The sequence below is a fragment of the Equus caballus genome, chromosome 18, assembly GCF_041296265.1.
Source record: "Equus caballus isolate H_3958 breed thoroughbred chromosome 18, TB-T2T, whole genome shotgun sequence".
In the NCBI taxonomy this organism is placed as follows: Eukaryota; Metazoa; Chordata; class Mammalia; order Perissodactyla; family Equidae; genus Equus; species Equus caballus.
In genome coordinates this window covers 21,216,727-21,244,375 of record NC_091701.1, presented here as the reverse complement: position 1 = coordinate 21,244,375, position 27,649 = coordinate 21,216,727, and the positions used below count along the sequence as shown (strand labels likewise).

The following is a 27,649-nucleotide window of genomic DNA, read 5'->3' as shown; positions in this document are numbered from 1 at the left end:
CTGGGAAAATTGGAACATTTTTGGTTCTAAATGAACCCATTTATAAAATTTATAAATTTATAACATAATCTATATATACACATACGTATTTACAGAGAGAAAGAAAGAGACCAAAGTGAAAATACACTAAAGTGTTAAAAGTAGTAATCTCTGTACGTTGGAATACGGTGACTTTTTTTCTGATTTTCCCTTGCTGGTATTGTCTAATTTTCTATAACACACATGCACTGCTTCTGTAATGATACAAGACTGCTTTTTGAGGCTTTGCCTCACCATAGTTATAGGACTAACACTTTGAGTTATAGCCTTGGGTTGGCTTTCTGATTTTGTTTGATCCTTGTGTATCTACTTCAGTTAAACCTTTCTCTGTCTCCAAACTATGGGGAAAGGGGGAAAGTGGAGGGGAAAAGACTAACAGTTTTTGACTAACATTTTCGGTCACTGGCCTGGCATTTGACCTAATCTATTACATTTAACGTCATAATAACCATGTAAACTGGGTATTATAATCTCTCTTTTACAGGTAAGAAAATAGCTCCCAAGAGTTACACCACATGCTTTAAGAAAGTGTATTGCGGAAGGAGAAGATCCAAGATGGCAGCGTGAGCAGACTTCTTTGTCTCTCCCCCTTCGAATCTACAACTAATTGGACATTCATCACTTGACAAAGGATATCTATATAGCATCTCAGGATGTCAGAGAGACCCACACTGCTATACATTGGAAGGCGGACGGACTTCCCTCCAGGAGGAGGTGGAGATAGGTGAAAACTCTCCGACCCCGGCCCCCAAACAGCCTAGAGCCTGCGGGCGGCTTTCTTCCAGCGGATGCCCCCAGAACATCGCCAAACGCCAAGGGTAGGAGGGAGCGCACACCAGAGGAGCGACGGTGGAAACAGGTGAACAGAGCCCTACCTAAGCCCCCTGCAATTACACCTGAGCCCAGAGGGAAGCTCCAGAGTTACACACCAGAGGCGGTGGGGAAAACCCCTACCCGCCATTAGCGGAGAGGTCCCGCCCAGCATCCACAACGCCTGGGGGCTGCCGGAGAGAATCCCAAATGGCGCGCCAGCCCGCCGGCTGCCGCCGCCAGCTCCTCTGACCAGGCTTTCACCCAGGAGGGGCTCAGGACTACCAGAGATCTCCTGGGAGAGGACCGGGGCTGCATGGAGCTCCAGCGGCTGGCTACGCAGCCCAGGGGTGAAACTCTAGAGTTCCGTCTCAGCAGCAGGCAGAGTCTTTACTGGCCATTATCAGAGAGGCCCTGCCCAGCATCCACAACGCTGGGAGGGTCCCAAAGAGAAGAATCCCAGGCAGGGCAGCAGCCAACCAGCTGCCACTGAACTCAAGGTATCCAGCTATCCCCCAGAGAGGGCAATGGGCTCCCCGAGATCCTAGGGGAGAGGACTGGGGCTGGGTGGAGTTCCAGCGACCCGGCTCTGTGGCCCAGGGGGAAACTCTACAGTCTCACAGAAGCCTCAGCGATAGCCTCTGCACAGCACTAGTAGAGAGCACCCACCCGGCAACCACAAGGCTGGAAGACCCTGGGACAAAAGTAGCATAGCTAGGGGAGCTAACCAGACTGCAGAAGATGCCCATAGCTCTGCTGTGACCCATAGTGGACAAGCGAGATTTTGTGGGTGCTGACAGTGACAGAGCTGCAAATGTAAGTGATCCTGCCCCTGGGCACTGGGAAAGCCCATAACACCACTGCAGACCCTAAGGAGGGAGCACATCTAGGTGGTCTGCAACAGTAGGCACCAGCAGTCTGAAGCCCCCCTGTAACAGCCTCCACAGCTGAAGAGGGAACGCACAGGATCACTGTGGCTGTGAGGAGGGGCCCAGGCCCAGTTAGCAACAGCTGATAGGCTTCCTGGTTGGAGCAGTATAAACAGCTGTCCCCCCACCACACCAGTAGAAACAAGTGGAAGCAGTAACTAAACTCTATCTCTATGTGGAGGCACAAATCTACACCATCAAGCAATATGAAAAAATATAATAAATCTCCAGAACAGAAGGATAATGACAAACACACAGAAAAAATCCCAAAGACAATGAAATATACAACCTAAATGATGATGACTTCAAAACAGCCATCATTAAAAAACTCAGTGAGTTAAAAGAGAACTCAGATAGACAACTCAACGAGTTCAGGAGCTATGTCACAAAAGAGTTCAATACTATAAAGAAGAACCAAACAGAAATACTGGAAATGAAGAACACAATAGAGGAGATTAAGAAAAATCTAGACACACTGAACAGTAGGGCCAATAATATGGAGGAAAGAATTAGCAATTTGGAAGATAGGAATATAGAAATGCTGCAGGCAGAGGAGGAGAGAGAGCTAAGACTAAAAAGAAATGAAGAAACTCTCCGAGAATTATATGATGCAATTAGGAGATGCAATGTAAGGATTATAGGTATACCAGAGGGAGAAGAGAGGGAGAAGAGGGCAGAAAGCCTATTCAAAGAAATAATGGCTGAGAACTTCCCAAGCCTGGGGAGAGAGATGGAACTTCATGTGACAGAAGCCAATAGATCTCCAAACTTTATCAATGCAAGTAGACCAACCCCAAGACATATAGTAGTGAAGCTAGCAAAAGTCAACGACAAGGAGAGAATACTAAGGGCAGCCAGGCAGAAGAAATTAACCTACAAAGGAACCACCATCAGGCTTTCAGCAGATTTCTCAGCAGAAACTTTACAGGCTAGAAGAGAGTGGAATGATATATTCAAAAATCTGAAGGACAAAAACCTGCAGCCAAGAATTCTCTACCCAGCGAAAATATCCTTCAAATACGACGGAGAAATAAAAACTTTCCCAGATAAACAAAAATTAAGGGAGTTCATTGCCACCAAACCACCTCTTCAAGAAATGCTCAGGAAAACCCTCATTCCTGAAAAATCAAAAAAAGGAAAGGGACTACAAAACCAAGAGCAAAGGAGATAAGTAGAAGGACAACAACAGAGAATGGCAGCTCTCCATCAGAACAGGCTAAACCATGGGACGAGAAACAAAGGAAATTGAAGAAAACCGGAAAACAAGACATAAAATGGCAGCGGTAGGCCCCCACATTTCAATAATCACTCTAAATGTAAATGGATTGAATGCTCCAATCAAAAGACACAGAGTGGCAGGATGGATCAAAGAACAAGACCCAACAATATGCTGCCTCCAGGAAACACACCTCAGCCCCAAAGACAAACACAGACTCAGAGTGAAGGGATGGAAGACAATACTCCAAGCTAATAATGAACAAAAGAAAGCAGGTGTCGCTATACTAATATCAGACAAAGTAGACTTCAAAGGAAAACAGGTAAAGAAAGACAAAGAGGGACAGTATATAATGATAAAAGGGACTCTCCACCAAGAAGACATAACACTTGTAAATATATACGCACCCAACACAGGAGCACCAAAATTTGTAAAGCAACTCTTAACAGAACTAAAAGAAGACATCAACAACAATACTATAATAGTAGGGGACCTCAACACCCCATTAACACCAATGGATAGAACATCCAGACAGAAAATCAACAAGGAAATTATAGAATTAAATGAAAAATTAGACCAGATGGACTTAATAGATATATATAGAACACTTCATCCAAAAACAGCAGGCTACACATTCTTCTCAAGTGCACATGGAACATTCTCAAGAATAGACCATATTTTGGGAAACAAAGCAAGCATCAATAAATACAAGAGAGTTGAAATAATATCAAGCATCTTTTCTGATCACAATGCTATGAAACTAGAAATCAACTACAAGAATAAAGCAGAGAAAGGTGCAAAAATGTGGAGACTAAACAACACACTACTGAACAAACAATGGATTATTGAAGAAATTAAAGAAGAAATCAAATATTATCTGGAGACAAATGAAAATGAGAACACGTCATACCAAATCATTTGGGATGCAGCAAAAGCAGTCCTAAGAGGGAAATTCATCGCAATATAGCCTCACCTCACAAAACAAGAAAAAGCTCACATAAGCAACCTCAAACAACACCTAACAGAATTAGAAAAAGAAGAACAAACAAAGTCCAGAGTCAGTAGAAGGAGGGAAATAATAAAAATAAGAGCAGAAATAAACGATATTGAAACTAAAAAGACAGTAGAAAGGATGAATGAAACAAAGAGTTGGTTCTTCGAAAAAATTAACAAAATCAACAAACCCTTGGTGAGACTCACCAAGAAAAGAAGAGAGAAATCTCAAATAAATAAAATTAGGAATGAGAGAGGAGAAATCACAACAGATACCAAGGAAATACAAGGGATCATAAGAGAATACTATGAAAAACTATATGCCAACAAATTGAACAACCTAGAAGAAACAGACAAATTCCTGGACTCTTACAACCTCCCCAAACTGAACCAGGAAGAAATGGAGAATCTGAATAGGCCAATCACAAGTAAAGAAATAGAAACAGTAATCAAAAACCTCCCCAAAAATAAGAGTCCAGGACCAGACAGCTTCTCTGGAGAATTCTACCAAACATTCAAAGAAGATTTAATACCTATCCTTCTCAAACTATTCCAGAAAATTGAGAAAGATGGAGAACTCCCTAACACATTCCATGAAGCCAACATCACTCTGATCCCCAAACCTGACAAGGACAACACAAAGAAGGAGAACTACAGGCCGATATCACTGATGAACATAGATGCAAAAATCCTCAACAAAATTCTGGCAAACCAAATACAGCAATACATCAAAAAGATTATAGACCATGATCAAGTGGGATTTATACCAGGGACACAGGGATGGTTCAACATCCGCAAGTCAATCAATGTGATACACTACATTAACAAAATGAGAAACAAAAACCACATGATCATCTCAATAGATGCAAAGAAAGCATTCGACAAGATCCAACACCCATTTATGATAAAAACCCTCAATAAAATGGGTATAGAAGGAAAGTACCTCAACATAATAAAGGCCATATATGACAAACCCACAGCCAACATCATACTCAACGGACAAAAACTGAAAGCCATCCCTGTGGGGACAGGAACAAGACAAGGGTGCCCACTTTCACCAATCCTATTCAACATAGTACTGGAGGTGTTAGCCAGAGCAATTAGGCAGGAAAAAGAAATAAAAGGAATCCAAATAGGCAATGAAGACGTAAAACTCTCGCTGTTTGCAGACGACATGATCTTATATATAGAAAACCCCAAAGAATCCATAGGAAAACTATTAGAAACAATCAACAGCTACAGCAAAGTTGAAGGGTATGAAATCAACATACATAAATCAGTAGCATTTCTATACACAAACAATGAACCAACAGAAAAAGAACTCAAGAACTCAATCCCATTCACAATCGCAACGAAAAGAAAAAAATACCTTGGGATAAATTTAACCAAGGAAGTGAAAGATTTATACAATGAAAACTACAAGACTTTCTTGAAAGAAATTGACGACGACATAAAGAGATGGAAAGACATTCCATGCACATGGATTGGAAGAATAAACATAGTTAAAATGTCCATACTACCTAAAGCAATCTACAGATTCAACGCTATCCCAATCAGAATCCCATGGAGATTCTTTACAGAAATTGAACAAAAAATGCTAAAATTCATATGGGGCAGCAAAAGACCGCGAATTGCTAAAGCAATCCTGAGTAAGAAAAACAAAGCCGGAGGCATCACAATCCCCGATTTCAAAACATACTACAAAGCTACAGTGATAAAAACAGCATGGTACTGGTACAAAAACAGGTCCACAGATCAAATGGAACAGAATTGAAAGCCCAGAGATAAAACCACACATCTATGGACAGCTAATCTTCGACAAAGGAGCTGAGCGCCTACAATGGAGAAAAGAAAGTCTCTTCAACAAATGGTGCTGGGAAAACTGGACAGCCACATGTAAAAGAATGAAAATCGACCATTCTTTTTCACCATTCACAAAAATAAACTCAAAATGGATCAAAGGCTTAAAGATTAGGCCTGAAACAATAAGTCTTCTAGAAGAGAATATAGGCAGTACACTCTTTGACATCAGTTTCAAAAGAATCTTTTTGGACACTATAACTCCTCAGATGAGGGAAACAATAGAAAGAATAAACAAATGGGACTTCATCAGACTAAAGAGTTTCTTCAAAGCAAGGGAAAACAGGATTGAAACAAAAAAACAGCCCACTAATTGGGAAAAAATATTTACAAGCTACTTATCCGACAAAGGATTAATATCCATAATATACAAAGAACTCACACAGCTTAACAACAAACAAACAAACAACCCAATCAAAAAATGGGCAGAGGACATGAACAGACATTTCTCAAAAGAAGATATAAGTATGGCCAATAGACACATGAAAAGATGTTCATCATCACTAATTATCAGGGAAATGCAAATCAAAACTACACTAAGATATCACCTTACACCCGTTAGATTGGCAAAAATATCCAAAACCAAGAGTGACAAATGTTGGAGAGGTTGTGGGGAAAAAGGAACCCTCATACACTGTTGGTGGGAATGCAAACTAGTGCAGCCACTATGGAAAACAGTATGGAGATTTGTCAAAAAGTTAAAAATAGAAATACCCTATGACCCAGCTATCCCACTACTGGGTATCTATGCTAAGAACCTGAAATCAGCAATTCCAAGAATCCCATGCACCCCTATGTTCATCGCAGCATTATTTACAATAGCCAAGACGTGGAACCAACCTAAGTGCCCAGCAACCGATGACTGGATAAAGAAGATATTGTATATATACACAATGGAATACTACTCAGCCATAAAAAAGGACCAAATTGTTCCATTCGCATCAACATGGATGGACCTTGAGGGTATTATGTTAAGCGAAATAAGCCAGACAGAGAAAGACGAACTCTATATGACCCCACTTATAGGTGGAAGTTAACATATAGACATGGAGAATCGATCGGTGGTTATCAGGGAAAAGGGGGGGTGGGGGGAGGGCACAAAGGGTGAAGTGCTGTACCCACAACATTACTAACAATAATGTACAACTGAAATCTCACAAGGTTGTAATCTATCATAATCTTAATTAAAAAAAAAAAAGAAAAGAAAGTGTATTGCGGTGTTGTCTGAGCACCCTCATCCGGGCTTTATTAAATTTCTTGACTGGGACCATAATGCCTTTCCTCCCCAATCCCAGGGACCGCTACCAAACTGCTCATTGCCTCAAGGGGAAGTCTTTAAGAGAATCGGGAAACAGAAATCTGAAATTCTTGACTTTTAGGCTTAAAAACTGGCCTTGTATGTATGTTTGAAAAAGAGCAGAAATATTTAAAAAGAAACAAGAGAGTTAGAAACAGTTTAAGTTTCTAAGGAAGGGGGGTGGACGGGAAAAGTCAGACCTCCCCCCAGAGTCATGTCCTGCTTTCCTTCTGGCACCTTGGGAAATGTAAGTGTCCCGCTACCCCTCCATTTTACTGTCCCCATGCTACGATGGCCCAGAAGACCAAGTAGTGACGGCCACAACGGGCTAGGTAGAGAAGCTAGACTGCCTCACCAAGCTTTCCATGGCCTGATGGAGCGGGGGGAAGCAGGTAGACACTACCCTCATGACCAAGGAGGGCAACGTTGGGACACACAGGGCAAGACAGCAGACCTGACAGAAGAGGCTGGATGCAGGATGGACCTAAGGAAGGGAAAGCAGGTGGGAACTGGGATATTCTGCAGAAGCCAGTACGAGCAAGGCCTGAAAATGCCAACAGCCAGCAAAGGTTTTACATCTCGGAACATGCCAGCTCGAACCATGGCAGACCTCTGAGGGCCAGACCCTTCTCCCACAACAGGTGCCACCCAGGGAAGAATGGCGAGAGGAATACTGGAAATTGAATAAGAAAAAAACAGACGTGATGAAGTTAACCTACAGTTCTGCCATCAGGCTGAAAGGCATTCTGAAAATAGAGATTGTCACACAAGAGAAAAATAAAGAAATTTACTTATTTGCACTCTTAAGTATGTGGCTTAAAAATATTGTAGCTAGCATAATAATTTATCCCCATTTACAGAGCCAGCGGATGTCGGTGTAACTTGCCTTGTAAATTGTACTTCGCAATGCTACTAACAGAGGAAAGTCTAACAAATATTTCACCATGATGACAATTTTATAGACTAAGAATAAAAAAAGTATCTTGCATATAATGCCTTTGAAATTCAGAACTAAATGTTAGTTCTGAAAAAGAACTACAGAACATACATAGAGAAGTTCAACACTTTTTTGAAATTTAAGATACGCTTATTAAAGAGCAAGATGAGCACAGATGTTAGCTCAGGGCCAGTCTTCCTCAGCAAAAAAAAAGAAGAAGAAGAAGAAGAAGATTGGCAGTAGTTAGCTCAGGGCTAATCTTCCTCAAAAAAAAAAAGTAAAACAAGATATACTTATTAAAATTAAATTGCACTTTTTATTTCAATAATTCTTCTTCCTTGTTAGGAGGAACTAGTCAATGACTTTAAAAGCCTCTTATTTGTGCATTTTAAATTTCTTTCATATATTTTACAAAAACAAAAAATGGAGCCGATGCAGTAAGCAATCTTTTAACTGGCCTGAGCCCTTTAAGATCTCACCAAAAAAAAAAAACCTGCACCCAGGCTTTTCTGCAGTATATAGCATTGTTGTGCTAAATGATAGAAGGACTGAACCAAATAAAAAGCTAACCCAAATAAAAAGAACGTTCTCATTCTCAGGGAGAATCTGTGCTCAAAATCATTATTTGTAAAAGCTCCATTTTGATTACTTTTGTTTTGCCCTAGAGAATACTTCAATAATCCACTGGAAATATAATTTCTGGAGGACAATATTGCCTATAAACCAGATGGAGGAGAAGGCAGGGTAAAGGTGAGAAGCACTGAGTTGCTGCTGTGACTTGAAGCTACAGAAAGACTTCACTTTTTAAAAAATATTTTCAATTATAACTCATTAGGAAAAGATTTTCATCCGGACACACATTGTACCCTTCAGGTTAGTTGGATCTATGTGACCTACACTTCACACTTTTAATATAAATAATCCATTAACCAGTAAGTTTTAGCAAGAAAACTAATTAACATCTTAACTGTTGAGCATTTCTCTTACCAAATTGATGAAGAAGCCTTTCACAGTCATCCATAAGGCAGTATTGATACCATTGGTCAATTTATTTGTCGAAAAGAAGGCAAAGAAACAGTGGGGCCACGCCAATCATTCGATCCACTGCGCTCTGCCTTACCCCGGCTCTGCTCTGTGGGGCAGGGAGCTGATTCCTGCAAACTACACTCCCCTAATCCCTCACCGACTGGCTTCCAGTTAAGTTCTTACAATGGAGGCACTGGCCAGAGATGGGGGGTGGGAGGACAGAAGAAACTGGGCATGTTTTTAGCCTCTCTTTTTCTCTCCCTCTACTTAGCATTTTCATCAATGGCTGTGACTCCTTTGTGGTGCCGGGTCCCTCTGGATAGCTCTGCCACTGGGCTCCGGTAAGATCACATCCTTCATTGGTGTCTCCAGCCCTATGTTGGGCAGCAGCTCCCTGATATAGCTAAGCTCTAAATTGCTTCACCATCCCATTTGGCTTCTTTTTTTAAATAAAAATTGCATATATTTAAAGTGTACAACATGATGATTTCCTATATATATATACATACTGAAATGATTTCTACAATCAGACTAATTAATATATCTTCTCACAGTTACTCTGTGTGTATGTGTGTGTGTGTGTATGATGAGAGCACATGAAATCTACTCTTACAAATTTCCACTATTCAATATAGTATTATTAACTATAGTCATCACACTGTACATTAGATATCTAGAGTTACTGATCCTACATAACTGCAACTTTGTACCCTTTGACCAACATCTCCTCACTTTCCCCACCCCACCACCCGTGGTAACTACCACTCTACTCTCTGCTTCTACATATTTGACTTTTTTAGATTTCACATATAAGTGAGATTATGCAGTCTTTTTCTTTCTGTGTCTGGCTATTTCAGTTAACCCAATATTTTCCAAGTCACCCATGTTGTTGCAAATGGCAGAATCTCCTTTTTAAGATTGAATGATATTCCACTGTGTGTGCGTGTGTGTGTGTGTGTGTATATATATACCAAATACATATATACACACACCACAATTTCTTTACACATTCATACACTGACAGACACTTAGGTTATTTTTTTAGCTCTCAAAAACACCTTTTAAATAAGTACCCCTAAGTTCTCTCCATTGAACAATTTGGCATGAGCTCTGTTTTCCCAGCTCAGTTCTGCCTGATACAGGGACCACGTAGACAATTAATGAAGAAACCATCCCAAGATTTTGCTCTCTAGGTAGGAAAACACGCTACACCATACTCAGCTGTAAACCTTTCACTCATAGGACATATAGCAGGCATAAGAGTCATGAGAAAATAGAAGAGAGGAAAATGGACAAACAGATTCATTCACTCATTTGTCAAGCGCCTACCACTAACCAGGCAGCAGGCTAGATGATGGGGCTGAGAAGACGACTGGAAGCCAACATGGCCCTGCCTTCCAAGTCTAGTCTAACGGGGAATACGGGCTTTCACGGAAAATCACACAAATAAGTGTAAGTCTACAACAAAATACAGTCAGTTCTGCTGTGACACTTGTCTTGAAATCATGAAATTGATACATTAGGGAACAATTTGAGCATAATGGTATTTTGTATTTGCTTATGCAGCAATTTCATCTGTGAGAAACACTGAATGAACAGGCAAAACCTGCACCCGGCTGAACAGAGGCAGGTAGCAATACACACACGGAACACAAGCACAGACCTCTTCCAGGAACCTCGCTTCACCTTGGGCGACACCCATCTGGTGGTACAACTTTCTGAAGGATTCCAGACAACCCTCCTTCTACCCCTTCACAACTCACAAGCAGTAGTCTTTATGAGGCCCACAGTGGATGTCAGGTCTTTTTCAAAGTGAAAAACCATATTTATTGAAGCCTTTATGCATTTTTTAATGATTTTACATGTGCAAAAGTGTACTACCATTTTGTATTAGTTTCTGATCTTTTTTTTATGTGTCACTAGGGAATTTTTTGAAATGTGTTCCCCTGTCTCGTTTTCCCATTAGCCTTGTGATTTTTGTTTTGATTTTTTTTTTTTTTTGCTTGAGGATTTTTGCTTTTGATTTTTGCCTTTTTTTTTCTGCCTAAGCTAATATCTATGCTGAACTTCCTCTATTTCGTATGTGGATCACTGCCACAGCATGGCTTGACAAGTAGTGTAGGCCCACGCCCAAGATCTGAACCTGCGAACCCAGGCCACTGAAGCAGAGCACGTTGGACTTAACCACTAAGCAACCAGGCCGGCCCCAGCTTTGTGGTTTTTATTGTGTCATTTTGCACAGCACAGTGATTTTTTTAAATGTATACATTGTATTAAACAGAACTGACCATATTTTGAAGGAAAGGGCAATGGTGTTACGAAAGCATATACTAGAAGAAAAGGGGTCTGGCACAGGGCCACTGCCCAGGAAAGAGGGAGAAGAGCATAGGAACAAGAAACTGGAGGAAGGCCGGGCATGGTAACTGGAAAATAAAGAGATAGAAGTATGGTCTGGGAGGAGGCCAGAGAGCTGCAGTGGGAGGCAGGGGCTGCATGTGGAGCCTGGAAGTGTAGGAAGTGGTAAGGGGCCATAGTGGACTAGCAGGAGGGAGCTGGGCACCTAGACAAGTCTCCAAAGGAAGTGGTAAATATGCCAAACATAAAGCAAGCCTCCATTTTCTCAATGATAAAATGCAAAATAATTTGTTTGGGGCCAACCTGAATGGTTATATACATACATACTTTTTGGTATATATTTTAAGTTGAAAACATCTACTTGTAAAAATTTAAGTTATTAACTCCATTACACATTTAAAATCACAAAACATGACATTCTATAGTGGTTTTAAAAGATTGCTTTTTACACTCACACATTTCATGAAGCATTTTACTCACGCTCTATATGCACCTGTGCATCCTTTATATTCACTAGTGCCATCAATGTTTATCTTCACTGTGGCCATTCCTCCCCTTCTAATTAGTTATCTCTTTAATTATAGGTGGAAGTGTGAACCTGTTTTACACTTCTATGGACTCAGGAACTTTGGGGAGCCCTAACAAACTGCCACCTGGCTTGTTCAGTGAAGAGCATGAAGAGAAGTAATTGTCTTAGATTTAAATGCTGATACAAAAGACATCAAATTTTGTACAGAGAATCTAAAAGCTGTGTTTAAATAATCAAAAATTAGGTATTTAAGAGAATCTTATACGAAAGACTTTGTAAGGTGATTCTTCTGACTCTGAGGAATAATTTGGAGATGGAGGAGTCCTGTACGTATAGTCAAGATAAAAAGCAAGTCAACATTAGACAGAGACACTGGTGAGTCTTGGGGCAAACTAGAATCTGCTCACCCCACATAGGGGAGATCAAAGTCAGTTGGGGTCGGGGGTGGGGGCAGAGAGAGAAAGAGAAAGGCCAAATTCACACACACACGCACACACACCCCCCCAAAAACATGTATCTGTAGTGGACAGCCAGTCTTCAGCCTTTGCCAATCTGCTCCTTCAACTCTGGCCTTTAAATTTCACCCAGATTCAGACCAGAGTCCTTTGCTCTCCCACAATTCTGCCCATTGTACTCTGAGCACACAACCTTTTACAGCAAGTCCCACAACGGTCCCTCCACAGAATTAGTACCATTTGCATCAATAGCCAGTCTGTTTGCATTCTTCCATAGAATTGTTGTAGACTGAGTGAATCTGTGTGTATGCATATCTATTCCTATTTATAGTAAAATCCCATTTATTATATGTGTAAAACCCCAGAAAACTTAAATAAACAGAATTTATAGTGCCATTCATTGGTAATTGATTTTATTAGTGTTTCTGGGAATACTCCAAGTTTCTAAAGGAACTCTAAACCATCAAAGCAAGATTAACCTACCTTCAATAAAGTTTCCAAGTCTTTTTTCTTACTCTAATATGATGCATTTAAGAAATGCTTAAATTAGCTCCTACTATATACACAGTAATGTGCTCAGCATAATGGAGAGAATCCAAATGTAATACAAGGTTTGGGACCTTAAAGCAGTTACTATACTCATATGAAAAGAAAAGCAAGGAAAATAAACTAAGCTAGAATATAACAACATTTACATTAATGCCACTCACCAACAAAGACACTTTTCTTTCTGTTCTAACGTGTCCTGAAAAACTGGCTCATAAATTGGATTATATTTCCCAAAGGTAAAACATTATAAATTATAAGTAAGGGTTGTCTTCCTGATCAAGGACTTGGTACTTTATATAATATATAAAAATATATATTAAATATATACATAAATATATATACACACATATACACACATTCAATAACATGTCACAAAGCAAACAAAAATTGCAAAACACCCTGGTAGTTATTTAACATAATATGTGTCCCCAAAATGGGATAATAATTATGTATAAATTATATAATGAGATCCAACATACTCAAGTGTACACACAGCACAAAAATAAAGCCCCAATGTAAATTCTAATGTATCATAAATTTTATTTAATGCCATAATGCCAGCTCCGACAAACACAAGCATATCATTAACCACAGTTTTGCCTGAATTGTTGGATTTGAAAGGGTACTTTGGGGATGACTTGATGGTCTGAGTCTTTTTTAAAAATGAGCTGATGCGTTCTTTGTCTCTACATAAATTTCCCTGCAGAGCATCTGAGCACTCAGAATTCTTACTGACCTTAGAGGGGACTTTAAGGACCAGGACAGGTGTTTAATAAATGTCTGCTCCTGATGTTTATGGCGGCATTAGTGCATATTTTCTCTTTTAAAAGGACTGACCTAACATTTATCTCCTTCAATCTCTCTTCTCTCTTGAATTTTCGTAAGGTGACAGATTCTGAACAAATAAAAAAGATGAAGAAAAGGTAAATATGGAATAAATCTAGAGTCTGTAAACATCTATCTAAGCATTTAGTTGGGAAACTCTATCCACCAGCAATTATTAGATAGGGGACGGAAGTATTCTTTGAAAGATGATTTCAATGGTAATGCTGTCAACCAGAATATTCTACAAGCATACCCTTCATTCTCGCCACACTCTGGATCAATAAGTTTGGTGCTTATAAGGGCATCTGTGTCTGAGTGCATGTTCATCTTTATGCATTCCTTTAAATTTTGCCCCTTTTAACTTCTTCGGGCTTCAAAGTCTTCTAGGATGAGGAACATGTCTGTGTACTAAGTAACATTTCCCCTCATCCCCTGCGGATTTAGCAGGATATCTTTCATAAAGGATTGTTATATTTTTTACTAATTAATCCTAATTAAATTTCCTTTCACTTACTCACGTCTCACTCAATTTCCAAAGGCTGATATTCCAATTTCAACTTTATTTTGGAGCTATTCTCTTTTGGAAAAATGTCATACATTTCAATATTTTCCAGTTTACATTTAGTCCAAATTACCCATTTTGCTTGTGTAAATCTTCAGTAGTTATTTTGGCAGCTTTAAAACAGGGAATCAAAACGGTAGGATCATGGGAACTTTGCCAATCCATTCTTGGCTTTTCTAATATACTAAGATTCTTCTTTTAATCATCACAATAAAAAGAGACTGGAAAGTGTCCATTGGATTTGACAACTGGGAAGCAATTCATAACTCTGGCAAGAACTCTTTTCAGTGGGAGCAGTGGGGTCAGAATTCAGGCTGGGTGATTTGAAGAGTGAATGCACAGTGAAGATAGTGAGCAAACTCTACTAGTTTCAGAAGGTAAAATTGGAAGGAAGGGAAGAGATAAGGAGGTAACTGGAAAGGAAGTCAAGAGTAGATTCATTGTTTTAAATTGGGAAGACTTGGGCTTGCGCATACTACATACGAACTTCTGATGGTACATTCCACAGAGCATTAAATTTCACTACATCACCCACTGCTTTATTTCTCTCCCATTTGTTTTTGCTCTTGTTCATAAAGTTTCTCTAAATCCAAGAGAATGCATCATCTGACTGGTTACACAAATTTCTCCCATCTTTGCATCTTTGCAGTATTCTTTCTTTCCCAAGGCTTTTCCTCTACTCCCTTCTAACTATCTCATCTGTTGGTTTCAATAGAATGGTATTTCCAAACACATGTCTAGTCCCAAGAGCTGAGAATCTTTTTCCCTTTCAGTTGAATTGTTTGCCTCCTCTTTCCTCTTCTCCTGTCATTTCTCATCTTGGATTTGCTATCACTTTCCTATCTTCCAAATATGTATACATTTTCTTTGGGGTATGGGTGTGTGTGCTCACGCATGCGCCCTACCAAATTTCCATCATCCTATGTTCACTTCCTAAGCCTTTACAGCATAAATGATGACAGACTATTTTGAGCATCTCTTAGCTTTCATTTCTTGGGGCTGACTGATACTTTGCTATTTCAGATGCTTTTATCTTGTAGGCATTTACCAAACATCAATGCTTGCCAATTTCATTGCCAAATCAATGGATAACTCTGTCCTTGTGTACGTTTCCCTGCCACACACTGACACACGCTGGGACAAAACTATTTACCTTAGATTATAAGGATTTGGGTCTCACTTTATTTAGACTGCGAGCATCACAAGTTTTCAAAACACAGAGTTTGAAAATGTGATCAAGTTCTCTGCAGATCAGTAAACCAGGGAAAAGTTATTCTGTCCATGTTGCCAGCTGGAGGGAAGTTTATTGTTGTTTTAATGAATCTTGCAGAGGTTTATTAAGCCATGGATTTCAAAACACTATATAAAATAAAAATTTTATATTAAAGATAATATAAATAACCAGTCTTAAAGACTAGCCCCCATCAAAAATAATGTTAGGAAAACCATAATAAAAACAAAAAGCAGAAATCAGATTTTTGACAGAAAGCCCAGTTTCTTCCTTCCCATGCTGAATCTACTAATCTATAAAACCCCAAAGATGCAATTTCATCTTCGAAGCAACCTTTTTTTTTCTCCTACTTCCAGATGAACTCCATGAAAATTCCTTAAGGGGATGGCTAATTCTTGTGTAGAGCTGTACACCCCACTGGGCCAAGTATAGTGCATTGCAAACCATAGAAACACAGTGTTTCTATTGGCTAATATTTTCCTTGAGGAACCCGGTAAGCTGGGAAGAATTATTTTAATCTATCAAAGTGTATTGAAGTCCTTGCAAGTAAAATACTAAAGAAATGTTTCCTGATGATCTGATGCCTTCACTGTTTATATCAACTTTTCTGTAAGTGGCTCAAATAGCCAAATCAGCAACGCAGCATATTCTATGCATTTGATGGGCTATTCCAAGGGGGCTCCACTTCTGTAGGTTACACAGCCTTGCTGATTTTTAGCGGATCCCTTTTGCTCACAAATAAGTGTCACACTGATATTGTTTAGCTCTATATTCTTCAACAGTCATTGGAAGCCCTATGCAGGCATATGTAAACATATTGTTTATCCCACCCTACTCCCGACCTCTCATATGCATACTTCCAAGGATTACTTAGTGTGATTGAATGTCAAGGTTCTTTATCCTAGGGACAAAATATATATATATGTGTGTGTGTGTGTGTGTGTGTGTGTGTGTGTAGTGTACGGAAAGAATCTGAGACTGAGATTAAATCTTGATATGACGACCGTGGCATGCTGAGAAAAGAGGCCCACACTTCCTTCAGGTTAACACCACCTTTTTCAACTTCAGCTGAGTTGTTAGAAGTCACCAACTGGAGTCGGCAGAGCAGATCCAGCCAGAGAAATAGCACTTCATTCATCTTCATTATTTAAAATGAAATTTTTACAATGACGTTCCCATTATAAATAGGGCATTATGGCTATATTTTAGTTCTTGTGTATAAATACAATTAATTCACTAATTTTATTTAATCCAACACATACCTATTGCACAGTTATTCTCTGCAAGGCACTAAAATCCAAATATGAGTAAGATCTGTTCTCTGCTTTTATGAACTCACACTTAGTAAGAGAACTAGACATACGTAAACAAGGTGATATGGCTTTGCCAAGGGCAGAGGATATGCATGCCATATCTTCCCAGTTAGACTAAAAATTCCTGGAAATTGGGGCTGGTATCAAATACTTGCCTTTTTCACTCTGTGCCATGGACACAGCAGGTGCTCAATAAACACTCTTTGAATTTATTCACATAGCTTACAAACAAATGCATCTTACACTTTCCATTCGTCTGTCTTGCTGTGTGAAAACTGCTTAGTTATTAAAACAACCTGAAAGATGTGCTGCACTGGGTATATTTTGCGTCCACAAGCATTATGTTTTAATTCCACCAACTCTATAATCCAAATGAAATATCTACTATCCATGCACACAATATTAGATGACACATCCGTACAGTCTGTCTAAGGAAATTCCTCCCTATAATGTTTAGAATTGTTCTTTCTTTCCGACTGAAGCCTTGTTCTTAATATTTTTCTTTTAATAAGCAACTGAAGTTACATTTAAGCTACCTGTGTAATATGTCCCCTCCCAGAAAGAGATTTGGAATTATTAAAATGCTTCACACTATCATCTCTAGCTGAACAGAAGTTGCACTTACAAAGGAAACAGAGGACTTTTTTAATATGTTCCATGCAATGAAAGGCATGTCACATTCTGCTTTTTCAATTGAAGCATGCCACAGCCCAGAGGGTTGGTTGCTGTCAGAAATTCAACTTGAGAAAGGCCCTTCAGATTACTGAGAAGAATGCTACCTGCCAGGAAACGAATCAAACCTACCAAAAAATTACTACAATTTGATCAGAAATATCACTTTGGTGGGCCGCATGTCATTTCTGACTGCAGTAATCATAATAAGGATATAGTAAAAGAGGACTGAGAAACACGCATCAAGTGCAAATGAGAAAAATTGGTTAAGTTCAATCTTAGTTAAGGTTACTTTTTCCCTTCTCGTTCTTATTAGAGACAAGCAGATCCTAGGCAATGCCCATTTCGCATTCACAGGCTACACATATACACAAGAAAACCAATAAAAACAAAACAAAAAAATAAATGACAAAAGAAACTGGGATTATTTCACCTGGGAACAAGAAGGGTGAGATGACTTCATAATATGTATGAATAGTTGTAAAGCAGAAGAAATCCAGGCATGTTCCATTTTCACAAACGAAAGGCATGTGGGATTCATTTTTTAACAGATAAGATACAGAGAAATCTTCCTATCTTACAAGTTTTAAAGGTAAATGTGTTCCTGAGAGAAGTCATGAAAGTGTGTTAAGGTTCTTTTTAGAGATTATTCATGCTGGTATTTAAGGGCAAAGTTAATAAATAGATGAATGGCATCAAATACACAAAGACTGATGGTACACACCTTAGAAGGAAACTTAGCAGTCAATAGACAGCTAGTAGAGTGGAATTTTCATAATATGCATCCTAGGCATGTCCCATACAGTGGCCACCAGGCCATGTGTGGCTCTTGAGCATTTGAAAAATGGCTAGTCTGTATTAAGATGTGCTGGGGAGTGTAAGATACAGACTGGATTTCAAAGACTTACTACAACAAAGATGTAAAACATCTCATTAATAACTTGTTCATAACTGATACATGTTGAAATGACAATATTCTAGATATATTAGGTTAATAAAATATATTACTAATTTTTTTCCTTTTTTAATGTGGCTACTAGAAAATTTAAGATTGCATATATGAATTGTATTTGCGGCTCACATTCAATTTCTATTGAAGAGTGCTGCTCTAGAATCTGACTGCCTGAGTGCAGATCTTTCTTTTTTTTTTTGAGGAAGATTAGCTCTGAGCTAACTACTGCCAGTCCTCCTCTTTTTTGCTGAGGAAGCCTGGCCCTGAGCTAACATCATGCCCATCTTCCTCTACTTTATATGTGGGATGCCCGCCACAGCATGGCGTGCCAAGAGGTGCCATGTCCACACCCGGGATCTGAACCGGCGAACCCCAGGCCGGCGAGAAGCGGAACGTGCAAACTTAACCACTGCGTCACCGGGCGGCCCCTGAGTGCAGATCTTGACATGGGGCAAGTCACTTACTATTTCTGCATCTGTAAAATGGGAATTATACTAATACAATCAACTCCAAACTTTCTGAGAGGATTTCATAAATTAATATTTATAGAACAGTATCTGGCACATAGTATATGCTCAGTAAATCTATTATTACTATCCAATGCACACATCCTCCCTGCAGAATACCCTCACATGTAGTTGTTTGTCCTGTTTGAATACCCCTGAAGATGGGAAACTCACCTTTCCTGAAGACAGCCTATCACAGTTCTAGATAGCTCTGAATGTGAAAAAGTTCATTCCTGGAATGAGTAAAACTCCCTCTTTACAACGTCAAATCTTTTGAGCATCTTTACATATGATTGTGCCAGAGGCAAAGAGAGAAACTGGTCATATTCCATATTTCTATAGAAATTGTTAAGAGACTTTGGTATTGGAAGTGGGGATATTATATATTCCCATGGAAGCTTACGTCAAGAGACCTCACGCTGACACAGCAAAACACTTTTAAGAAAGAGATCTTCAGAAATGTGATCTCTCATACATGCTTAAGCAAAGAACCATCCTTCTCTTCTTAGCAAAGCTGTCCCCTTTGACTAAGGACACTTTCCTGTTGGGGTGCACATAGAGCAAAGAGGACAGACAAGGGCACTCACCTGACCAGATTGCTCAGCCCAATCACAGGAGTGACTAAGGCCATTGTCAGTCCACCTACACTCACATCTGAAGACTGGCTTCCCCTCTTCCTGCTCTTTGTGCTAATTTCAAAAGCTAATGCTTTGCGTATTTGACAGAACAGTTCTGTCTTAATGATAAGCCATTAATGAAAAGGAATATGATGTAGGTTTCCTAAGTAGGTCTGGATTTTCTGAATCTTCCAATGATTCCTCAGGAAGCCCACACTTCTATATACAAACGTCTCAAGTTCTTTACAATTCTGAGATATTATAATCTTCACGCATAAGCTCTGTGCCAAATCAAAACAAAGCTTTTTTCCTATATTTCCAAATGACACTTCTAATCCAGGTAGAAATGGTCCAGCAAGACTCTCCCTGTCAATCATCTCCAGTGTGTGTGGAGGCTCCGGGCAGTAGGTGAGTGAGAGTATGCATGTGGATGCGTGTGCTCTTGCATTTGAGAGAAATTCCAGCAAAGGTTAAGACTAAACTTGTTGACCCGAACTTCAGGTTCTAGGGCAGTCTGGTGTATCAGAAGCAAAATGGGCTTGCAGCCCAACAGGTGAGATGCAAATCTTAGTTCTGTGGTTTAACAGCTGCATTGGCCTTATATCAGGCACCAAAGGTCCCACAGCCTCCATTTTCTAGTATGAAAAATGGGACTAAAAAATAGAACCTATTTTGCAACATTATTATGAGCATTAGCTAGTTTGATTCTAATGCACCTAGTCTGGTATGCAGCATGTCATAGATAAATAATTATCAGTCACTCTTATTCCCTACCTAAATATTGTTAAGCCTTGCCCCAGAGATCCTCAAAAGGCTGTGACCCAGGCGGCGACTCTCCATCACATTATCCTCTCCAACACTTTCCAGAATTCTCAGTAGAGAGTAGTGCCCTTTCTCATTCAAATCCTTACTATCAGAACTCCACAAGCAGATGCTAATAAGAAAATAGATTCAATCAAACATTAAAATTAGAATTTACCACCTGAGTTGTTCGTACAGAGAGAGGGCTCTGTGAATTGGCATAATCAGAGAAAGCTCAGTGGAAGTATAATTAAAACTGAATCTTCACTAATACGTAGAATTTGGATAACTGGGGACTCGGGGTGAAGAAGGCATTTTTGGCCTTTTTAACTGGTGTCGGTCTTGTGGGTGTCTTAAAGGAGACAAGCCGGATAGACGAAGGTGGGTAATAGGAAGTTAATGGCTGGCATGAGTAAATTTGATGTCGGGCCTGCAACACTACCTTTTCCATTCAAAAAAGAAGCATAACTTAAGTTGTGTTTTTCAGAGCCCATCTAGCAGCGTTTGCATTTAGTTTTAGCTAGAAGAGACCCAGAAGAAAGCACCAAAGAATTTCCTTAAAGAGTCTGCAAAGTCGTCAATATCCCTTTCCTCTCCACGATTGGCCAGAAGATATTTGAGTTCATAGAATGGGTCAATTCAGGTGAAATGAAGCCCTGTTAACAATACTTAATCACAAAAATGAATGAAAGTCGATATGAAATAAATTGAGTTAATTCTGAAGACTAGAAATGGAGATGGAAAAAAATAATTACTTTTTCCCCAAAAGAAAAAAGCCTTGCTGAACTACTCCCACATACATACATTTTAATTAAGTGGTCTGAGACAGCTGTGGGGTAGAAGGATGGAGAGCTGTGGCAGAGGACCTGGGTTAGCAATTCGGCTCTGCCTCTTACCAAGAGTAGGAATTAGTATGCTTAGCTTATGTTTTGGGGGAAATCAAATTAAACTGGGTATAGAGTGGTTTTATATGAATTGATAACACAACTAAAAGGGGTTGAGGTACCTTTAGGCTCTTTGGTAATACAAATACACGCAAATGACAATGTCTAAGTATTTTTAACAAATATAAAAGCTAAACAGACAAAAAAATGAAAATGTAAATTGTAACAGATTTCAAGTTCAACTCCTTGATAAAGCCAACGGTTGCACTGTATTCTTGTTATGAGTAAACTATCAAGGGATGATATTAAAAATATTTACCAAGTGGTAGAGCTCAAGTACCCCCCGATCAGAACAGTCTCTGGCAGCAGCCTGAGACCAGGTCCCAAGGCCCCCCTGCCACATCAAGTGGGGACTTTCTTAGTGGCTGTAACAAGAGGTGATCTAAGAGGTGGCAGGGGAGCGGCCTGTTACACTGAGGTAGTAATGGGACCTTCAGAGGCCTTAGAACAGCATCTGTTTACCTACTGGAACAGAAGTATTTCAATATTTTCACAACCAGTAAGGCTGTATCAATGCATACTGACCAAACCGCCCGAATATGTCCAACACAAGCATGAGAGGCAGAAATCAACAGAGGAAAGCCCAGAAGCAAACCCTGCAAGGAGAAACGACTACAAGCCTTACTCTGACTATAATTCAAATCTTTCATTTATGTCTATACATGGTGTGCTTTTAAAAATCACCACCTGAAAGAACCCGAAATTAAAATATGCATTACTACAAAACAACAGTCTAAGACCAAGGCAAAGGTGCCAAACTTCCCTGAAGTTGAGAACTTTTTTCAACATGGGGATTCTTCCAGAAGTAAGGAGCTGTTTGCTAACATAACACTAGGGTTCAGACCAAGAGCCAACCCTCGTGGAGGCAAGTGGACGCAGCAAAGTTTCCCTCCAGTCAAGGCACTGAAGAATCGTTTGTACATTCATTACTTAGGATTCTGCTTTTAGCGGCAGCATATTTAACTACAAGAGGATCATAATTAAAATATGCTTAGAGGGGGTTGGCCCCATGGCCGAGTGGTTAAGTTCACGAGTTCCACTGCAGGCGGCCCAGTGTTTCGTTGGTTCGAATCCTGGGCGCGGACATGGCACTGCTCATCAAACCACGCTGAGGCAGCGTCCCACATGCCACAACTAGAAAGACCCACAACGAAGAATATACAACTATGTACCGGGGGGCTTTGGGGAGAAAAAGGAAAAAAATAAAATCTTTAAAAAAATATATATGCTTAGAGAGGCAAACTCAAAAGCAAGCAGCATGCCCCTTGCTGCAAAATACCTAAGGTCAACAATGGTAGCCTTTATTTTTTTGAGGAAGATTAGCCCCAAGCTAACATCTGCTGCCAATCCTCCTCCTTTTTTGCTGAGGAAAATTGGCCCTGAGCTAACACCCATGCCCATCTTCCTCTACTTTATATGTGGGACGCCTACCACAGCATGGCTCGCCTAGCGGTGCCATGTCCACACCCAGGATGGGAACCCGGTGAACCCCGGGGGGCCGAAGCGGAACATGCGAACTTAAGCCGCTGCACCACTGGGCTGGCCCCCATTTCTACCTTTTTATGGATCCTCACATCTAGATCAATGCCCAACTTTTCTGATATGAGGACCTCTTGTGGTTTTTTTTTAACTTCAAAAGATCCTACAGATTCCTACATCAGAGCAAAGAGTTGTACTTTCAGAATCGGTTAATTGCAAAAACACCTAATGACCAAAAGCTAGTATGACTAGCGAAGCTTTTAAACGTATTCTGTTTTATTCATCACAAGAGCATCTATACACTCTTAAAATATACTAGTTCTTACACGTGTTAGATGGCTTAACTGTCCGACTCACAAACCAAGCTTGGACTGGACTCTCCACCCCGACAATAACCCTGAGCCCCCAGCAGCAGTGAAACTCTCCTCCACAGCATTGCCAGGGGTGGGTTCAGAAGTCCACCAAAAATCATGGGGTAATTGGATTTCACTAAGATTCTATTTTCCCCTTCAGATGGAATGCTTGATCTAGTAGCTATAGAATGCTCCTAATAAATCACAGACGGACTACAACTGAAAAAACAACTAAGTATCCATATTTTGTGTAACTGGCCCACTCCAGGCAACATGGCTCCGAATAAACACGTAATCCCAGGAATTCAACGACGGTGATCCTCAATTCCTCCTCAGTCAAGAGTTCCACATACGCTGACAGGGAACTGCCGCTAATCCACTTTGTCTTGCTTTCATCAATTGCTACTGTTAGCTATTATGAATAACCACCTATGAAAACACTAGCAAAAACATCAACAAGATAATCCCAATTAATGGAGAAATTTTAAAGGGTCAATAAAATGTTTATCATCTTAGAGCAGGGTGCCATGGACCTCACATCTGTTGAAATGCTGATCCCACTCAAACTCACAATTTCTAAAATTTCTAGAATTAAAAGTGGAGTTTGAAATCCTCCTACTTTCACAGGTTTTAGCATGTTAATTATCACTTAGATATTAATTGTGTTAGCTCTAAATTAAGGACATGTGTTATATTTAGGAAGTCGCCTACTGTTAAAGTAAATGTAGCTGTTACGTACCAGTAAAACATCATCTTTTAGAAACATAAAGCACTTAAGTGAAATTCATATTCAAAAATCCAAAAGCATATCTAAGTAGCTCACGTAAATAGTTTTAATATTGTAATACCCTTTAGTTAGTCAAAGGCCCATCCTTTATGCTTTGTCTGTAGAGCAGCTCTGAGGCTGTGTCGTAAATATTAATGTTCTTTTCTCCACTAAGTCGTATAATTGCCACTACTTAGAATCCTTTAATCTGTTTGTCTTGATCGTGTACTTAATATATTGTATCATTTGTCATTTTGACTCTAACTCAATAGGACCAGTCGACTATTCTTCATCATTCTATTCAAACTTTTGAAACGATGTTATTACTTTAATGCCTAATCTTTATAAAGGTGTGCAGAACAGCAAAATTGCAGTTTTGGCATGATTTTTCTTTTCTTTGAAGGAAACATATGACTCCAGCTTCAGTTTGTGAAGTATAATGAAAATGAGTTGACATGCCTTGGAATTTTTCCTCTTTGGACACTCCTCTTCCACTAAGTTAGCTCCTATCTTTTTGTTCTGCTTTTTAAGTCTGTTATTTAAGGATGAACTTTTTTTTACAGATATTAATAAAAGAATTATTCCTTCAGAAACAGGATCTGAAGCAAACAGACAAGGTCCTTAATAGCCTTTCTGATGAGGTACATTTTAGCAGTACCATTTTTCTTTAATTCTTTACCTTCTTTCTCTCAAAAGGCACACTCAGCAGAGAACAGAAAGGTACCTTTAGTTGCCAATTTATTAATGTCAATCCTCAAACAGTCGAGTTTGTGTTTATACTGTTTTTATGATCAGCAATTATTTTCTACCTGTCTGACAGTCCTTCTGTTCCTTAGTCCTTCAACTCTTAAGGACAGCTTTGATTGTAAACAATGGGGAAGAGGAGATTAAGAAACAATGTAAAGGTAATTTTTCAAGTATTGATTTAAATATTAAGGCAGATATAAAGTAAGCCCACGTGTTACAAACTCTCAAAATGGACTATCGGAGACCACCAGCAACAGGCAGCCCTTTCTTGGACCACACATCCCCAAGCACTTACCACAGACTAATCTCAAATCTTCAGAACCCTGAATGGTTTGTAGGTGTTCAGCGCTGCTGGAACTGTCTGTGCTAATGTGCAAGACTATCCCACATTTTTGAAGTCAACAATTGTATCTCTGTAGGTTGTTACAGGCCAGGAGAATTATCTTCATAATTCCTTTTCACTTAAATTTGCATGAAGAAGAGTTCGCAGTCCTCAACTTGTAGCAGGTAGGTGAAGAAAATACAATGCCCAGGCATAGTAAGAAGCCAATTCCAGGGAATCTACCTGGCTGGCTCAACTACCCACAGAAAACAGAAAACTGGCCACGTTAAGTTTCAAAAGAAGCCTCCTGGGATTAACAGCATTGAGGTTTAAAAACAGCAGTGCATCAAAGTGAAGCCTCAAGACAGGGACTTTATTCAGCTTTCAACCCACAAACACATGAGCTTTTCACTCACCACTGGATAGAACTTCTTGATTTGGTTAGTAACATCCTAAGCGGCTTTCAGGAAGCCTTAATCAAGGCTGTAGAGTCCAGAGCACAAAAAAGCTTTCCCGAAGTTCACCGCCTCCCAGTTACCCAACAAACCCAGACTGTCCTGACACTGCCTGGGAGATAACTGTCTCACTTTGTCATCCAAAGACCGCCTGTCAAAAGGAAACTGCAGAAGCACACGTGCAAGCATGCACTCACACACGCACACCCCACAGCCTGGCTGGCATACCCCCTGCCTGCATGGGTTACTATTTCCATAATAATAGAGCACCCACAGGTGCACTCCTGAAAAACACCAAGAAGATTCCTCCAGCGGGGTTGTCATTTACAAAAGCAAAATGCACTTAAAGGTGAGAAATTGCAGGCTACCAGCAGACCACCCTGGCAATGAACAGAGTACGGAATAAACCTGGCATCTTCCATAGAACAAGCCAAGGTACCATAATCTTAGCCAAACTCCACCCTGGCCAAACACGACATGGAACTGAATTGTAATAACTCTTAAGGGATACTCCGAATGATTCCAAGAAAAAGTACCATTAGATCATGTGCCCTTCCCCGGAAACAAAGTTTTTTTCCCTTGTATTTAAAAAGAAACTGAGAGAGCGTACGCCCCTCTCCCCAAACACAGACCCCCAAGCTTTCCAACTTCCAGACCCAAACTATGGGGACTTCAAAAAGCAGAGGTTTCATTTGCATATTCAAATAACTTTAATACTAGAGGAGGTGTTAGAAAGGAAAGATGACAGGAGCATATGGGTAGTACTTTAGAAATCACGCGTGCCCTCCTCTTTGTCCCTCACTCTTACGCCCTGTTCCCCGTTTTCTCTTGATAAACAGCTTGGTCACTCTAGATTCTCGAGTCCCATTCTCCCCCAGCTCGTCCTTCTCCCCACGCAGGGACAGTGGAAATATAAACTGTTGCTGCAGCCTCCTGACACTCCACTGATAAATCTGAGGAAGCTGCAAAACTTCTTAGCTCGCTCAGCTATGCTCCAGGGGCACTAATGCCCACGCACGGCTTTCTCAGTCATCGCTACGGAAAGGGAACCCTCGGTCAACCTGTTTGCAAAGCCCGCAGAACTCCCCGCCCTCCGATCCTGGGCTCCGAGGCTCTCCGGGCAGGATGGGAGACCCCTGGCTCCCTTATCAGTACACCGGAAAGCAAGCTGGAAGTAGAAGAAACAGAGCTGCCGCCCCAATCCCATGGCTTGGTCCGGTTGCCAGAGGTCTGTGCCCAAGTCTCTGCGTGGGGTATCTCTGCCCGCCCAACCCAAGGGTCTTTGCACACTGTGCCCCTGGCAGCCCACCCTTCCCGCTCCCTAAGCCGGAGGCATCTGAGAAGCTGTTTGCAAGTTCCCGCGTTTGGCCTGGAGAAGGGGCGAGGGAGGCTGCCCAGGGAGGAAAGAGCAAAGTCTGTGCCTGCGGCGCGCCCTCCCGCCCCGGGCCGCTGCCACCTCTCGCCTGCGCCGGCCAGGGACCGGGCGGGCATCCCTTGCTCGGGGCGCAGCGCGGCCGCACTCACCCGCCTCGCCCGAGCCGCCGCCGCAGCCTCTGGGAGCCGCCGAGCCCCGAGCTTCCCGAGCGCAAGAAAGATGGTGGTGTGTGTCGGGAGACCACCCATTCCAGCGTCTGGCAACCCGGCGGCGACTCTGGCTTCTCAGCACTGAAGGAAGAGGAGGAGGAGGAGGAGGAAGGAACGGCGCAGTCGGACGCCATCTGCTGTACACCTCTGCGCAGCCATTGGCTGCCTGGTGCGTCCCCGGGAGCCGCGGGGCGCGGGGCCGCGGGGAGCCACCTTGCGCCTCGCCTCCCCTGGCAGCTGCTCCCCGCCTCCCCTCCCTTCTCCCTCCCCGCCTCCGCCTCCTCCTCCTCCCCTCCGCTAGCGGGTGCCCCCGCCCGACCCTCTGCTCAGCCTGCTCCCCTGGGCGAGAGCCGCGGGCGCGCTGGCCTCAACCCCGGCTCCTCCGCTCCCCGCGACTGTTTTCTGCAACTTTGAAGCTTCGGGGTGCAGGCGCGGGGTGAGGGGGACTCCCCAGCTGGCCTGAGCCTGGGGTACCCAAGCCGCTGATCTTCACGGACGGAGGCTAGCGCTTTGCGCCTCGGGGAT

At 41.1% G+C, this 27,649-nt stretch overlaps 1 protein-coding gene across 11 annotated transcripts in view; it reads right to left on the bottom strand.

Moving 5' to 3' along the window:
• Positions 1 to 27,649, bottom strand: part of THSD7B (thrombospondin type 1 domain containing 7B) — a 1,030,427-nt gene that overhangs the window by 767,808 nt on the left and 234,970 nt on the right. Inside the window, exon 1 of one of the 11 annotated variants that reach the window (XM_014732447.3) lies at positions 27,065 to 27,382. The exons of the other annotated variants lie outside the window; for them this stretch is intronic. The gene's annotated coding sequence lies outside the window, so the exon portion shown is untranslated. Of the gene's footprint in view, positions 1 to 27,064; positions 27,383 to 27,649 lie in introns of those variants that run through there. 11 annotated transcript variants of the gene reach the window in all.